Raw genomic sequence first — 15,465 nt, 5'->3', positions numbered from 1 at the left:
ACCGATCGGCCGCCACACCACCCGACGCGGCACCGATCGCCCGCCACACCACCCGACGCGGCACCGATCGCCCGCCACACCACCCGACGCTGCACCGATCGCCCGCCACACCACCCGACGCAGCACCGATTGTAACCCTGTTGACATGTAGTCCTCCATATTCATGAGGTCTGTATAACCCCTCCCCACCACTGATTGGCAACTTTCTGCCTATGCACAGTGTACATACAAAAGTACTAATTGTAGTGTGAAGGAGGGTTCGTAGTCCGTCCAGCTAGGCCACGTGCCCACTTTGTTTATTACCTCAGTATCTGTAAGCCAAAACCAGGAGTGGGTGATAAATACAGAAGTAGTGACGTGTTTCTAATATACTTTTCCTTTGACTGTTCCTCTGCTGGGTTTGGCTTATAAATACTGAGGAACCTGCCAAATACTCAGTGTGCATGTGGCCTTAAAGGGAACCTGTCAGCAGTTTTAGCCGCTATAAGGCTACGTTCACACAATCAGTATTTGGTCAGTATTTTGCATCAGTATTTGTAAGCCAAAACCAGGAGTGGGTGATAAATGCAGAAGTGATGATGTGTTTCTATTATACTTTTCCTCTAAGGGTATGTTTCCACGTTCAGGAAACGCTGCGTTTTTGACGCTGCGTTTTTCCGCAGTGTCAAAAACGCAGCGTCCAGATGTTACAGCATAGTGGAGGGCATTTCATGAAATCCCGACTCCACTATGCGTTAAAAAACGCATGCGTTTTTGCCGCGAAAACGCATGCGCGGTGCGTTTTTTCAAAACGCAGCATGTTGCTACAATGAGCAAAACACGCAGGCACACCGCAGGTGACCTGCCAGTGACCTCAGGTGCAGTTTTGGTCAGGATTTTACTTGCATAAAATCCTGACCAAAGCCTGAAGCAAAACTGAACGTGGACACATATATGAGGGGACAGTACAAAGACCTTTCTGATGATCTTTTTAATCATAGACCTGAGACAGGGACAAGGGGGCATCCTCTACGTCTGGAGGAAAGAAGGTTTAAGCATAATAACAGACGCGGATTCTTTACTGTAAGAGCAGTGAGACTATGGAACTCTCTGCCGTATGATGTTGTAATGAGTGATTCATTAATTAAATTTAAGAGGGGACTGGATACCTTTCTGGAAAAGTATAATGTTACAGGGTATATACACTAGATTCCTTGATAAGGCGTTGATCCAGGGAACTAGTCTGATTGCCGTATGTGGAGTCGGGAAGGAATTTTTTTCCCCATGGTGGAGTTACTCTTTGCCACATGTTTTTTTTTTGCCTTCCTCTGGATCAACATGTTAGGGCATGTTAGGTTAGGCTATGGGTTGAACTAGATGGACTTACAGTCTTCCTTCAACCTTAATAACTATGTAACATACCCTAATTGTTCCACTCCTGGTTTTGGCGTACAAATACTGATGTAAAATACTGACCAAATACTGAACATGTGAATATGACCTAAGATGCGGCCACCGCCTTTCAGAGCTAATCTCCAGCATTCTATAATACTGTTGATAAGCCCCCGATCCGACCAGCAAGATAAGAAAAACAAGTTTTATTATACTCACTGCGGGGCGGTCCGGTCCGATTGGTGTCACAGGTCCGGGTCTGGCGCGATGCCGGGGAGCGATGAAGAAGCAGGAGGGCGGCATCACAAAAAGATGGGAGGCGACGAACCCGGACCTGCAACACCCATCTGACCGAACCGCCCCCCTGGGTGAGTATAATAAAACTTATTTTTCTTATCTTTCAGGTCGGATCGGGGGACTATTTACAACATTACAGAATGCTGCAGATAAGCCCTTAAAGGTGGTGGCCACATCTTATATTGGCCAAACCTGGTGACAGATTCCCTTTAAGTACCAAGTAATGTGCATTTACAAGCCGATTTTCTAAAATGACCTGTTCTTGATATGGCCATTTTGGAAAGTTGTTTGCGGGCCTGGTAGTGGAGAATTGGAGGAACACGGTGGACCCCTGCTTTTGGGCCTGCTGTTTTCATGAGGAGAGGTTGCTGCCCACTCCGCCGCTCTCCTGAGTGACTGCTGTCTGCTATACTCTGGTGGCTGTCACTCAGCACTAAGGACACTCTGATTTTGTTACATACTGTTCACCTATATTTTTCCCAGCCCTATGAAGCTGCATTTAGAAAAACACCACATTAAAAAAAAGGGGTTAACCACTTACCTACATCAGCCATACGATCTTGCACAGTGGGGTATCATATTACAGAGCATGTTAAAGGGTCTCGCAGGGCTCAAGATACATTTTTTCAGTCACTTTGTGACTGTGTGGAATGTGCACACTTTCAAGATTCCCCTAAATTTCCAGTGGACGTTGGTGGTGTGGACTCGCACGCTTACGTCACCTGCCGTCTAGATTCTCTTCCTCTTCTGTCGATCATTGAGCCACTACACAAATCACTCATTGCACACTGTCAGGATTCAGACATCAGCGCTGTGATTAGACGTGGCTGCAGATATTTCTCTTGATCCTGGAAAACCCCTTGAAAGAATGCTCCACCGCTGCACAACCCCAGCTTCATCACTTCAGCACCTAAACTAAAGATGGCAATGCCGGCGCCGCTGTTCCCGGAGAGTGACGCCACTTGTCTCATACCAGTGCAGACAATCAGCAGCCTCCCCTCAGCTGTAGCTCATTAATATTCTGTCAGGTTTGAATAGTTCCATTTTGTGCCTTCAATTTCTCCTCCCTAACGTCCAAGGTCTGAAACTTTATATTTTCTGTCAAACCTGTATGAAAGCTTTTTTTGTGTGGGACAACCATTCATTTTAAAATGTGCTAGAAAAAATCCAATTGCGCTGAAATGGAGGAAAAAAGAATGCAATTTGGACATTGTTCTCGGCGTGTTTTTTTATGGCATTCATTGTGCGCTAAAGAATGAATAGGCAACATAGGTCTTCAGGTCATAAAGATTCCGGCGATACCAAACATATATATCTGTATTATTGATGAGTGAGCGTGCTTGTCACTGCTCGCCACTCGCCGAGTATTTTTGAACGCTCGCATGCAAGCTCGAGTCCCAGCCCCGCATGTTTGGTGGTTCTTAGGCCTCTTTCACATTTGCGTCGGTACAAGACCGGCGCAAAGCGTCAGCCAGACGTACCGACGGACGTTGTGCAAGTTTGTCACAACGTGTGCAGCGGATGCAGTTTTACAATGCATCCGCTGTCCATTCTAAAGTCCGGGGAGGAGGGGGCGGAGTTCCGGCTGCGCATGCGCGGTTGGAAATGGCGGATCCGACGTACGAAAAAACGTTCCCTTGAACGTTTTATCGTGACGACGGTTCGCCAAAACACGATGGATCCAGTGCACGACGGACGCAACGTATGTCCATACGTCGCGATCCGTCGACAATACAAGTCTATGGGAAAGAAAGCATCATGCAGGAACATTTGTAGGATGCGTTTTTTTCCATAAACGATGGATTGCGACGGAGGCCCCACGACGCAAATGTGAAAGAGGCTATAGTAAACGTGGGGATTGCTTGCCATTCACTGTAAGGGTATATTTCCAGTCAGTAAATGCTGCGGGTTTGACGCTACGTAAATCCGCATTGTCAAACCCGCAGCATCCAGATGTTACACCATAGTGGATGGGATTTCAAGAAATCCCATCTCCTCTATGCGTTAAAAGACGCCTGCGGCTCCCTGCCTAAACGAACATGCGGCGCATTTTTCCAGACCGCAGTATGTCTATTTATGTTGCGGAGATGCTCAGTCTCCGCAGCATAAATTTGCCACACACCATCATTAGATGTGGTAAAACCGCATTATCTTTATAGTCACATGTGTAGTAAGTGCAGAAACGCAGGTTACTACGCATGTGTGCTAATTTAAATAATGTCTTACCTTGTTCCAGCCGGAAGTTCACGTCCACTGCAGCTCTCGCGATGACTGAGCTGACCGCAAGAACTACCGTCCATTTGACCGCCAGGGTTATCTCCGGTCACTAGCAAAGTTCTCACGGTCAGCTGACTGTGAGAAGTGCAGTGCAGGTGACCTCCAGAGACCGAGTTATATCCGGTGGTCATGTACAAGCTCTGCTTGTCTGGATGTCAGGCTGGATGGTAGCATAATGCCACCATTCAGCCAAAGGCATCCGGATGTAGCGGAGCTGGACTCGTGGTGGGACACTCGGTAATTGGACTACGGCGGACGGTGAGCCCGCATCAAAGCTGGAAGATGTCAGCTGTTTTGAACAGCTGACATGTGCCCGCAATAAGCGCGGGTGGAATCGCGATTCGCCTGCGCCTATTAACTAGTTAAATGCCACTGCCAAACTTTGATAGCAGCATTTAACAAGCAATTTCGGTCATCCGGCCAGAAATGCGCGCGCCGATGACCCCGTCACGTGATCGGGGTCATCGGTGCGTCAGCATGGCAACCAGAGGTCTCCGTGAGACCTCTGTGGTTGATGCCAGATTGCTATGAGTGCCACCCTGTGGTTGGCTCTCATAGCAATGCAGTAATTCTACTACATAGAGGCGATCTGAGCATGGAGGCTATTGAAGCATGCCATAATGAAAGAAAAAATGTGAAAAAAATATAAAAGTTTAAATCACCCCCCTTTCGCCCCATTCAAAATAAAACAATAAAAAAAAATCAAACATACACATATTTGGTATTGCCGCATTCAGAATCGCCCGATCTATCAATAAAAAAAAGGATTAACCTGATCGCTAAACGGCGTAGCGAGGAAAAAAAGTCAAAACACCAGAATTACGTTTTTTTGGTTGCCGTGACATTGCATTAAAATGCAATAATGGTCGATCAAAAGAATGTATCTGCACAAAAATGGTATCACTAAAACCGTCAAATCAGCATACAAAAAATAAGCCCTCACCCAACCCCAGATCACGAAAAATAGAGACACTACGGGTAACGGAAAATTACGCAATGTTTTTTTTTTTTTTAGCAAAGTTTGGAATTTTGTTTCACCACTTAGTTAAAAAAGAACCTAGACATGTTTTATGTCTATGAACTCTTAATGAACTGGAGAATCATAATGGCAAGTCAGTTTTAGCATTTAGTGAACCCAACAAAAAAGCCAATCAAAAAACAAGTGTGGGATTGCACTTTTTTTGCAATTTCACCGCACTTGGAATTTTTTTCCCGTTTTCTAGTACACGACATGGTAAAACCAATGGTGTCGTTCAAAAGTACATCTCGTCCTGCAAAAATTGAGCCTTCACATGGCCATATTGACGGAAAAATAAAAAAGTTATGGCTCTAGGAAGGAGGGGAGTGAAAGACGAAAATGCATAACCGAAAAAAGCTCCGGGGGTTAAGGGGTTAATATTTCTTTCCACTTGGTTGGTTGGCAATAGCATCACTATATTGCTACTGGAGTGTAATAAGTCCATCTGAGGGGGGCATATTTTCCTGTGATGCTAATCCTGTGAAGTTTTTTCAACAGATATGTCATGCGTAATTTAAAATGGACAAGGTTCATGGTAAGGGACAGGGAATTGGGCGTGATGGTGAGAGCAGAAGCCATCAGCAAGGTGAAACAATGCCTGTGTCGGGAGCACAACTAACACACACATCATGTCGACCAGGCTTCCTGTCCCACTTTGTAGGGGGGCACGAAGCACCACTCTTGTAGCCAGACCAGTGTGATAATGCTTCCAGTTATTTCACATGGTCCAGTCTTAGAAGCCGTGCTTCTGGACCACATAATCCTCACCCTTATCCTCCATCCTCTCACCATGCTGAGCGCCCGGGGACAAGTAATCCCACACTTGGACACTCCAAAGAGCTGCTCACATTTCCATTCACAGATTCTGCCCTCTCTCCCTGCCCGTTTCAAGCAAAACATGAGGAGATTGCATGTAGATATTTGAGCCCAAGAAGGCGACAGTGGAAAAATGGAATTATTGTCGCAAAAGGTAGATGATGATGAGACACAATTGCAAACTGATGTTAAGTCAGGAGGAGGACCAGGGGACAGAAGTGGAAGATGAGGTGGTGGACGATGAAGTCACTGACCCAACCTGGGAAGGTGACATGCAGAGGGGAAGAGAACCGCAGCACCACATCAGGCAGGAAGAGGCAGTGGGGTGACCAGAGACACAAGGCGGGCAAGTCCTCCTCAGAGCACTAACACAGGTGAAGTTAACAGGCCAAGATTTAGGTGTTCCCGAGTTTTGTGCTTTTTTTAAAGACCGTCCAGTTAACCCAGAAAAGGCTATTTGCAACATCTGCCCTGCCAGCATTTGCAGCACAGTTACCAGCATGACCATCACCATCTTCCTCAGGCACATGACAGCAAAGCACCCGACTAGTTTTGCGGAACGCAAGGGTCCAGAAACAGTGTCTGTGGGTGACAGCACTGCTTCTTCCTGTTCTATGTGCCCGCCAATCCTGTCAATATTGCTGTTTAGGTTTGTGGAGACAGAAGCTTTCCGCAACTTCATGGAGGTGACCAACCCTCAGTACAATGCACATGTCCCATAACATCAGCTGTGCCCTTACCAACACTGTTATGCGGAAGATCCACTTAACCACGGACACCTGGACAAGTGCTTGTGGCAAGGGACGCTATATCTCCCAGCACACTGGGTGAACATTGTGGAAGCCGCAACCCAGTTGGACCCTGTGACTGAACACGTGCTACCAACACCAAGGATCGCAGGCCCTGGTTCAATTAGGTTTTCCCCCACCTTCTACAACAGTTCCTGCACCTCCTTCTCCATCTCCGTAATGTCAACATCAGCTGCAAGCTGGAAGTACTGCAGCACTGCCTCTGCCAAGCGGCAACAGGCTCTGCTGAAGCTAATCTGTTGAGGCGACAAACTGCACAAGGCTGCAGAGTTGTTGAAAAGTCTAACAGACCAGACTGATCTGTGGCTCTCGCCACTGAACCTACAACTAGGCATGGTTGTGTGTGACAATTGCCGTAACCTGGTGGTAGCTCTGAAGCTTGGCAACCTTACACATACCATGCTTGGCCAACATGCTCAACTTAGTGGTTCTGTGGTTTCTCAAAACCTACCGAGATCTGCCTGAGATATTGTGAAAGCACACCGTGTGTGTGTGCCCTTTTCTGTGAGTACGCTACAGCTGCAGCCGCCCTGGCAGTGCTGCAACAGTGTTTGCAACTTTCATCTTACGGACTGGTGTGTGATGTGACCACACATTGGAACTCAACATTACATATGTTGGCAAGGCTTTGTGAGTATCAGAGGGCAGTAGTTGAATACCAGCTACAACATGCCTTGCGGTATTCCGGTCAGTCTTCGCACATAAGAGCTGATGTGTGGGCATGGATGTTTGCATCTGTGTGGGTCTCAAACTCTGAGGACTTGACCAGGATGGTGAGCGGTAATAACGCAATGATCAGCTTAGCCAAACCGCCTCTCTGTCTACTGAAACATTCACTGCTCACAAAGAGGAGATTTTACAGCCGGAGCAAGTTGAGATGGAGCAAGAAACTACAGGGTGATGATACTCCTTAACAAGCCCAGCCTCATCTCATCTTCTCAACGTGGATTGGGTGATAATGAGGAGGAGGAATAGGAGCTGATTGCCTGCGCTACAGACAGTACTACCCACACCACCTTCATCCCGTCTGTTCAGCGTGGAAGGCCTGAAGACTGGGAGGAGGAGGACAACATGGACAGTCATCCTCTTGGTGGGGACAGGGAAATCTTGGCTGTTGGCAGTCTGACACACATGGCTGACTTTATAGTCCTCTGCCTTTCCAGTGATCCTCAAGTGTTGTCTGTATTTTGGCCAACATTAACCCCTTCCCGACCCATGACGCCACGTAGGCGTCATGAAAGTCGGTGCCAATCCGACCCATGACGCCTATGTGGCGTCATGGAATGATCGCGTCCCTGCAGATCAGGTGAAAGGGTTAACTGCAATTTCACTCGATCTGCAGGGACAGGGGGAGTTGTACTTTAGCCCAGGGGGGGTGGCTTTGCCCACACGTGGCTACGATCGCTCTGATTGGCTGTTGAAAGTGCAACAGCCAATCAGAGCAATTTGCAATATTTCACCTATGTGAAAATGGTGAAATATTGCAATCCAGCCATGGCCGATGCTGCAATATCATCGGCCATGGCTGAAAATCCAGATCTGCCCCCCCACCCACCGCCACCGATCTCCTCCCCAGTCCTCCGTTCTGTCCCGTACTCCCCTCCGTCCTCCTGTCCGCTCCCGCTGTGCTCCGATCCACCCCACCCCCTCATACTTACCGATCTGTTATGACCCCAATGGCGAGGGTCTCAGAGATATCAGCCAGTCTGCGAAGTACAAAAATCCAGCTCATAGCGCAGTGGTAACTGGGTTGACCATATATCTACTCCTAACGCCAACACTAGAAGTAGCCGGGGAACATGTCTACGTTGGTCGCTAGATGTCTCGCGCCAGCCGGAGAGCTAACTACCCCTAGAAGAGGAAAACAAAGACCTCTCTTGCCTCCAGAGAAAGGACCCCAAAAGTAGGATACAAGCCCCCCACAAATAATAACGGTGAGGTAAGAGGAAATGACAAACACAGAGATGAACTAGGTTTAGCAAAGAGAGGCCCACTTACTAATAGCAGAATGAGTAAGATAACTTATATGGTCAACAAAAACCCTATCAAAAAATCCACACTGGAGATTCAAGAACCCCCGAACCGTCTAACGGCCCGGGGGGAGAACACCAGCCACCCTAGAGCTTCCAGCAAGGTCAGGATACAGATAATATACAAGCTGGACAAAAATGCAAACAAAAACAAATAGCAAAAAGCAAGAAAGCAGACTTAGCTTAATCAAACAGGAACCAGGATCAGAAGACAAGAGCACTACAGATTAGCTCTGATATCAACGTTGCCAGGCATTGAACTGAAGGTCCAGGGAGCTAATATAGCAACACCCCTGACCTAACGACCCAGGTGAGCATACAAGGGATGAATGACATACCCAGAGTCAAATCACTAGTAGCCACTAGAGGGAGCCAAAAGGTAAATTCACAACAGTACCCCCCCCTTAGTGAGGGGTCACCGAACCCTCACCAAGACCACCAGGGCGATCAGGATGAGCGGCGTGAAAGGCACAAACTAAATCGGCCGCATGCACATCAGAGGCGACCACCCAGGAATTATCCTCCTGACCATAGCCCTTCCACTTGACCAGGTACTGAAGCCTACGCCTGGAGAGACGAGAATCTAAGATCTTCTCCACCACGTACTCCAACTCGCCCTCAACCAACACCGGAGCAGGAGGCTCAGCAGAAGGAACCACAGGCACAACGTACCGCCGCAACAAGGACCTATGAAATACGTTGTGAATGGCAAACGACACCGGAAGATCCAGGCGAAAGGATACAGGATTAAGGATCTCCAATATCTTGTAAGGACCAATGAATCGAGGCTTAAATTTGGGAGAGGAGACCTTCATAGGAACAAATCGAGAAGACAGCCATACCAAATCCCCAACACGAAGTCGGGGACCCACACCGCGGCGGCGGTTGGCAAAACGCTGAGCCTTCTCCTGTGACAACTTCAAGTTGTCCACCACATGATTCCAGATCCGCTGCAACCTATCCACCACAGAATCCACTCCAGGACAGTCAGAAGGCTCCACATGTCCCGAGGAAAAACGAGGATGGAAACCGGAGTTGCAGAAAAATGGCGAAACCAAGGTGGCAGAACTAGCCCGATTATTAAGGGCAAATTCAGCCAACGGCAAGAAGGTCACCCAATCATCCTGATCAGAAGAGACAAAACACCTCAAATACGCCTCCAGAGTCTGATTAGTTCGTTCCGTTTGTCCGTTAGTCTGTGGATGAAAAGCGGACGAAAACGACAATTCAATGCCCATCCTACCACAAAAGGATCGCCAGAACCTGGAAACAAACTGGGATCCTCTGTCCGACACAATATTCTCAGGAATGCCGTGCAAACGAACCACGTTCTGGAAGAACACAGGAACCAGATCAGAAGAGGAAGGCAGCTTAGGCAAAGGAACCAGATGGACCATCTTGGAGAAACGATCACATATCACCCAGATGACAGACATGCCCTGAGACACCGGAAGATCCGAAATGAAATCCATAGAGATGTGTGTCCAAGGTCTCTTCGGGACAGGCAAGGGCAAGAGCAACCCGCTGGCACGTGAACAGCAAGGCTTAGCTCGAGCACAAGTACCACAGGACTGCACAAATGACCGCACATCCCTTGACAAGGAAGGCCACCAAAAGGACCTGGCCACCAGATCTCTGGTGCCAAAAATTCCCGGGTGCCCTGCCAACACTGAGGAATGAACCTCGGAAATGACTCTGTTGGTCCATTTAGCAGGCACAAACAATCTGTCAGGTGGACAAGAGTCAGGCCTACCAGCCTGAAATCTCTGCAACACACGTCGCAGATCTGGAGAAATAGCTGACAAGATAACTCCTTCCTTAAGAATACCCTCAGGTTCAGCGACTCCAGGAGCATCAGGCACAAAGCTCCTAGACAGAGCATCGGCCTTCACATTCTTAGAACCTGGTAAATACGAGACCACAAAGTCAAAACGGGAGAAAAACAATGACCAGCGGGCCTGTCTAGGATTCAGGCGTTTAGCAGACTCGAGATACATCAGATTTTTGTGATCAGTCAAGACCACCACACGATGCTTAGCACCCTCGAGCCAATGACGCCACTCCTCAAATGCCCACTTCATGGCCAACAACTCCCGATTGCCAACATCATAATTCCGCTCAGCAGGCGAAAACTTCCTAGAGAAAAAGGCACAAGGTCTCATCACAGAGCAACCAGGGCCTCTCTGCGACAAAACGGCCCCTGCCCCAATCTCAGAAGCATCCACTTCAACCTGAAAGGAAAGTGAGACATCAGGCTGGCACAAAACAGGCGCTGAAGTAAACCGGCGCTTCAACTCCTGGAAAGCCTCCACGGCAGCAGGAGCCCAGTTAGCCACATCAGAGCCTTTCTTGGTCATATCCGTCAACGGTTTAACAACGCTAGAAAAATTAGCGATAAAACGACGGTAGAAGTTAGCAAAACCCAAGAACTTCTGAAGACTCTTAACTGACGAGGGTTGAGTCCAATCATGAATAGCTCGGACCTTGACTGGGTCCATCTCCACAGCAGAAGGGGAAAAAATGAACCCTAAAAAGGGAACCTTCTGTACACCAAAGAGACACTTTGAGCCTTTAACAAACAAAGAATTTTCACGCAAAATCTTGAAAACCATCCTGACCTGCTCCACATGCGAGTCCCAATCATCAGAAAAAACCAGAATATCATCCAGATAAACGATCAAAAATTTATCCAGATACTTCCGGAAGATGTCATGCATAAAGGACTGAAAAACTGAAGGTGCATTAGAGAGCCCAAATGGCATCACCAAGTACTCAAAATGACCTTCGGGCGTATTGAATGCGGTTTTCCATTCATCTCCTTGCTTAATGCGCACAAGGTTGTACGCACCACGAAGGTCTATCTTGGTGAACCACTTGGCACCTTTAATCCGGGCAAACAAGTCTGACAACAGCGGCAAAGGATACTGAAATTTGACAGTGATCTTATTTAAAAGCCGATAGTCAATACAAGGCCTCAAAGATCCGTCCTTTTTGGCCACAAAAAAGAATCCCGCACCAAGAGGGGAAGAAGAAGGACGGATATGCCCCTTCTCCAGAGACTACTTGATATATGAACGCATCGCGGTATGTTCAGGTACCGACAGATTAAACAGTCTTCCCTTAGGAAACTTACTGCCTGGAATCAAATCTATTGCACAGTCACATTCCCTATGAGGAGGCAATGCACTTGACCTAGACTCGCTGAAGACATCCTGATAATCAGACAAATACGCCGGAACTTCCGAAGGCGTAGAAGTAGCAATAGACACGGGCAGGGAATCTCCATGAATTCCATGACAGCCCCAACTTGACACTGACATTGCCTTCCAGTCCAAGACTGGATTATGGGTCTGTAACCATGGCAAACCCAAAACAACCAAATCATGCATCTTATGCAGAACAAGAAAACGTATCACCTCCCGATGTTCAGGAGTCATGCACATGGTAACCTGTGTCCAAAACTGCGGTTTATTTTCTGCCAATGGCGTAGCATCAATACCCCTAAGAGGGATAGGATTTTCTAATGGCTCAAGAACAAAACCGCAGCGCTTGGCAAATGACAGATCCATAAGACTCAGGGCAGCACCTGAATCCACAAACGCCATGACAGGATACGATGACAGTGAGCAAATCAAAGTTACAGATAGAATAAACTTAGGTTGCAAATTACCAATGGCGACAGGACTAACAACCTTAGTAGGACGCTTAGAGCATGCTGAGATAACATGTGTAGAATCACCACAGTAGTAACACAAGCCATTCTGGCGTCTATGAATTTTCCGCTCATTTCTAGTCAGGATTCTATCACATTGCATTAAATCAGGTGCCTGTTCAGAGAACACAATGAGGGAATTTGCGGTTTTGCGCTCCCGCAACCGCCGGTCAATTTGAATTGCCAGGGCCATGGAATCATTCAGACCTGTGGGAATGGGAAAACCCACCATCACATTCTTAATGGCTTCAGAAAGGCCATTTCTAAAATTTGCAGCCAATGCACACTCGTTCCACTGGGTCAGCACGGACCATTTCCGAAATTTTTGGCAATACACTTCAGCCTCGTCCTGGCCCTGAGACATAGCCAGCAAGGCTTTTTCTGCCTGAATCTCAAGATTGGGTTCCTCATAAAGCAAACCGAGCGCCAGAAAAAACGCATCAATATCAGCCAATGCCGGATCTCCTGGCGCCAGCGAGAAAGCCCAATCCTGAGGGTCGCCCCGTAAAAAAGAAATAACAATTTTCACTTGCTGAGCGGAGTCTCCAGAGGAACAGGGTCTCAGGGACAAAAACAATTTACAATTATTCCTGAAATTTCTAAACTTAAATCGGTCTCCGGAAAACAGTTCAGGAATCGGTATCTTAGGTTCTGACATAGGATTTCTGGTAACATAATCTTGTATGCCCTGCACACGAGCAGCAAGCTGGTCCACACTTGTAATCAAGGTCTGGACATTCATGTCTGCAGCAATCACAAGCCACTCAGAGGTAAAGGGGAAAAGAAAAAAAAAAAAAAAAAATGAGAGAAAAAAAAAACTCAGAACTTTCTTTCTTATAATCCCGCTTCTGCAATGCATTTAACATTTAATACGGGCCTGGCAAACTGTTATGACCCCAATGGCGAGGGTCTCAGAGATATCAGCCAGTCTGCGAAGTACAAAAATCCAGCTCATAGGGCAGTGGTAACTGGGTTGACCATATATCTACTCCTAACGCCAACACTAGAAGTAGCCGGGGAACATGCCTACGTTGGTCGCTAGATGTCTCGCGCCAGCCGGAGAGCTAACTACCCCTAGAAGAGGAAAACAAAGACCTCTCTTGCCTCCAGAGAAAGGACCCCAAAAGTAGGATACAAGCCCCCCACAAATAATAACGGTGAGGTAAGAGGAAATGACAAACACAGAGATGAACTAGGTTTAGCAAAGAGAGGCCCACTTACTAATAGCAGAATGAGTAAGATAACTTATATGGTCAACAAAAACCCTATCAAAAAATCCACACTGGAGATTCAAGAACCCCCGAACCGTCTAACGGCCCGGGGGGAGAACACCAGCCACCCTAGAGCTTCCAGCAAGGTCAGGATACAGATAATATACAAGCTGGACAAAAATGCAAACAAAAACAAATAGCAAAAAGCAAGAAAGCAGACTTAGCTTAATCAAACAGGAACCAGGATCAGAAGACAAGAGCACTACAGATTAGCTCTGATATCAACGTTGCCAGGCATTGAACTGAAGGTCCAGGGAGCTAATATAGCAACACCCCTGACCTAACGACCCAGGTGAGCATACAAGAGATGAATGACATACCCAGAGTCAAATCACTAGTAGCCACTAGAGGGAGCCAAAAGGTAAATTCACAACACCGATCCTCCCGGAGTCCGTCCGTCTTCTCCCTGGGCGCTGCCATCTTCCAAAATGGCGGGCGCATGCGTAGTGCGCCCGCTGAATCTGCCAGCCGGCAGATTCGTTCCATGTACATTTTGATCACTGTGATAAAACCTATCACAGTGATCAAAATAAAAAAAATAGTAAATGAACCCCCCCTTTATCACCCCCATAGGTAGGGACAATAATAAAATAAAGAAAATATTTTTTTTTCCACTAGGGTTAGAACTAGGGTTAGAACTAGGGGTAGGGTTAGGAGTAGGGTTAGAACTAGGGTTAGCGTTAGAATTAGGCTATGTGCACACGGTGCGGATTTGGCTGCGGATCCGCAGCGGATTGGCAGCTGCGGATTCGTAGCAGTGTTCCATCAGGTTTACAGTACCATGTAAACCTATGGAAAACCAAATCCGCTGTGCCCATGGTGCGGAAAATACTGCGCGGAAATGCTGCGTTGTATTTTCCGCAGCATGTCAATTCTTTGTGCGAATTTCACAGCGTTTTACACCTGTTCCTCAATAGGAATCTACAGGTGAAATCCGCATAAAAAACCCTGGAAATCCACGGTAAATCCGCAGGTAAAACACAGTTCTTTTTACCTGCGGATTTTTCAAAAATGGTGCGGAAAAATCTCACACGAATCCGCAACGTGGGCACATAGCCTTAGGGTTAGGGTTGGAATTAGAGTTAGGGTTGGAATTTGGGCTAGGGTTGGAAATAGGGTTAAGAATAGGCTTGTGATTAGGGTTATGGTTAGGGTTAGGGGTTTGTTGGGGTTAAAGTTGTGGTTAGGGTTGGGGTTAGGGTTGGGATTAGGGTTAGGGATGTGGTTAGGGGTGTGTTGGGGTTAGGGTTGTGATTAGGGTTATGGCTAGAGTTGGGGTTAGGGTTCGGGGTGTTTTGGGGTTAGTGTTGGAGTTAGAATTGAGGGGTTTCCACTCTTTAGGCACATCAGGGGTCTCCAAACGCAACATGGCACCACCATTGATTCCAGCCAATCTTGCGTTGAAAAAGTCAAATGGTACTCCCTCCCTTCCGAGCCCCGACGTGCGCCCAAACAGTGGTTTACTCCCACATATGGGGTACCAGCATACTCAGGACAAACTGGGCAACAATTATTGAGGTCCAATTTCTCCTGTTACCCTTGCGAAATAAAAAATTGCTTGCTAAAACATAATTTTAGAGGAATGAAACATTATTTTTTATTTTCACGGCTCTGCGTTGCAAACTTCTATGAAGCACTTGGGGGTTCTAAGTGCTCACTACACATCTAGATAAGTTCCTTGGGGGGTCTAGTTTCCAAAATGGGGTCACTTGTGGGGGGTTTCTACTGTTTAGGCACATCAGGGGCTCTGCAAATGGAATGTGACGCCCGCAGACCATTCCATCAAAGCCTGCATTTCAAAATGTCACTACCTCCCTTCCGAGCCCCGACTTGTGCCCAAACAGTGGTTTACCCCCACATATGG

General features: G+C 47.3%; 1 protein-coding gene across 5 annotated transcripts in view; it reads left to right on the top strand.

Moving 5' to 3' along the window:
- The window catches only part of PICK1 (protein interacting with PRKCA 1), a 205,500-nt gene that overhangs the window by 717 nt on the left and 189,318 nt on the right, over positions 1-15,465 (top strand). The window contains exon 1 of one of the 5 annotated variants that reach the window (XM_077277905.1): positions 146-168. The exons of the other annotated variants lie outside the window; for them this stretch is intronic. The gene's annotated coding sequence lies outside the window, so the exon portion shown is untranslated. Of the gene's footprint in view, positions 1-145; positions 169-15,465 lie in introns of those variants that run through there. 5 annotated transcript variants of the gene reach the window in all.

Source organism: Ranitomeya variabilis, chromosome 8, assembly GCF_051348905.1.
Source record: "Ranitomeya variabilis isolate aRanVar5 chromosome 8, aRanVar5.hap1, whole genome shotgun sequence".
Lineage (NCBI taxonomy): Eukaryota > Metazoa > Chordata > Amphibia > Anura > Dendrobatidae > Ranitomeya > Ranitomeya variabilis.
This window is presented reverse-complemented; position numbering and strand designations above follow the sequence as displayed.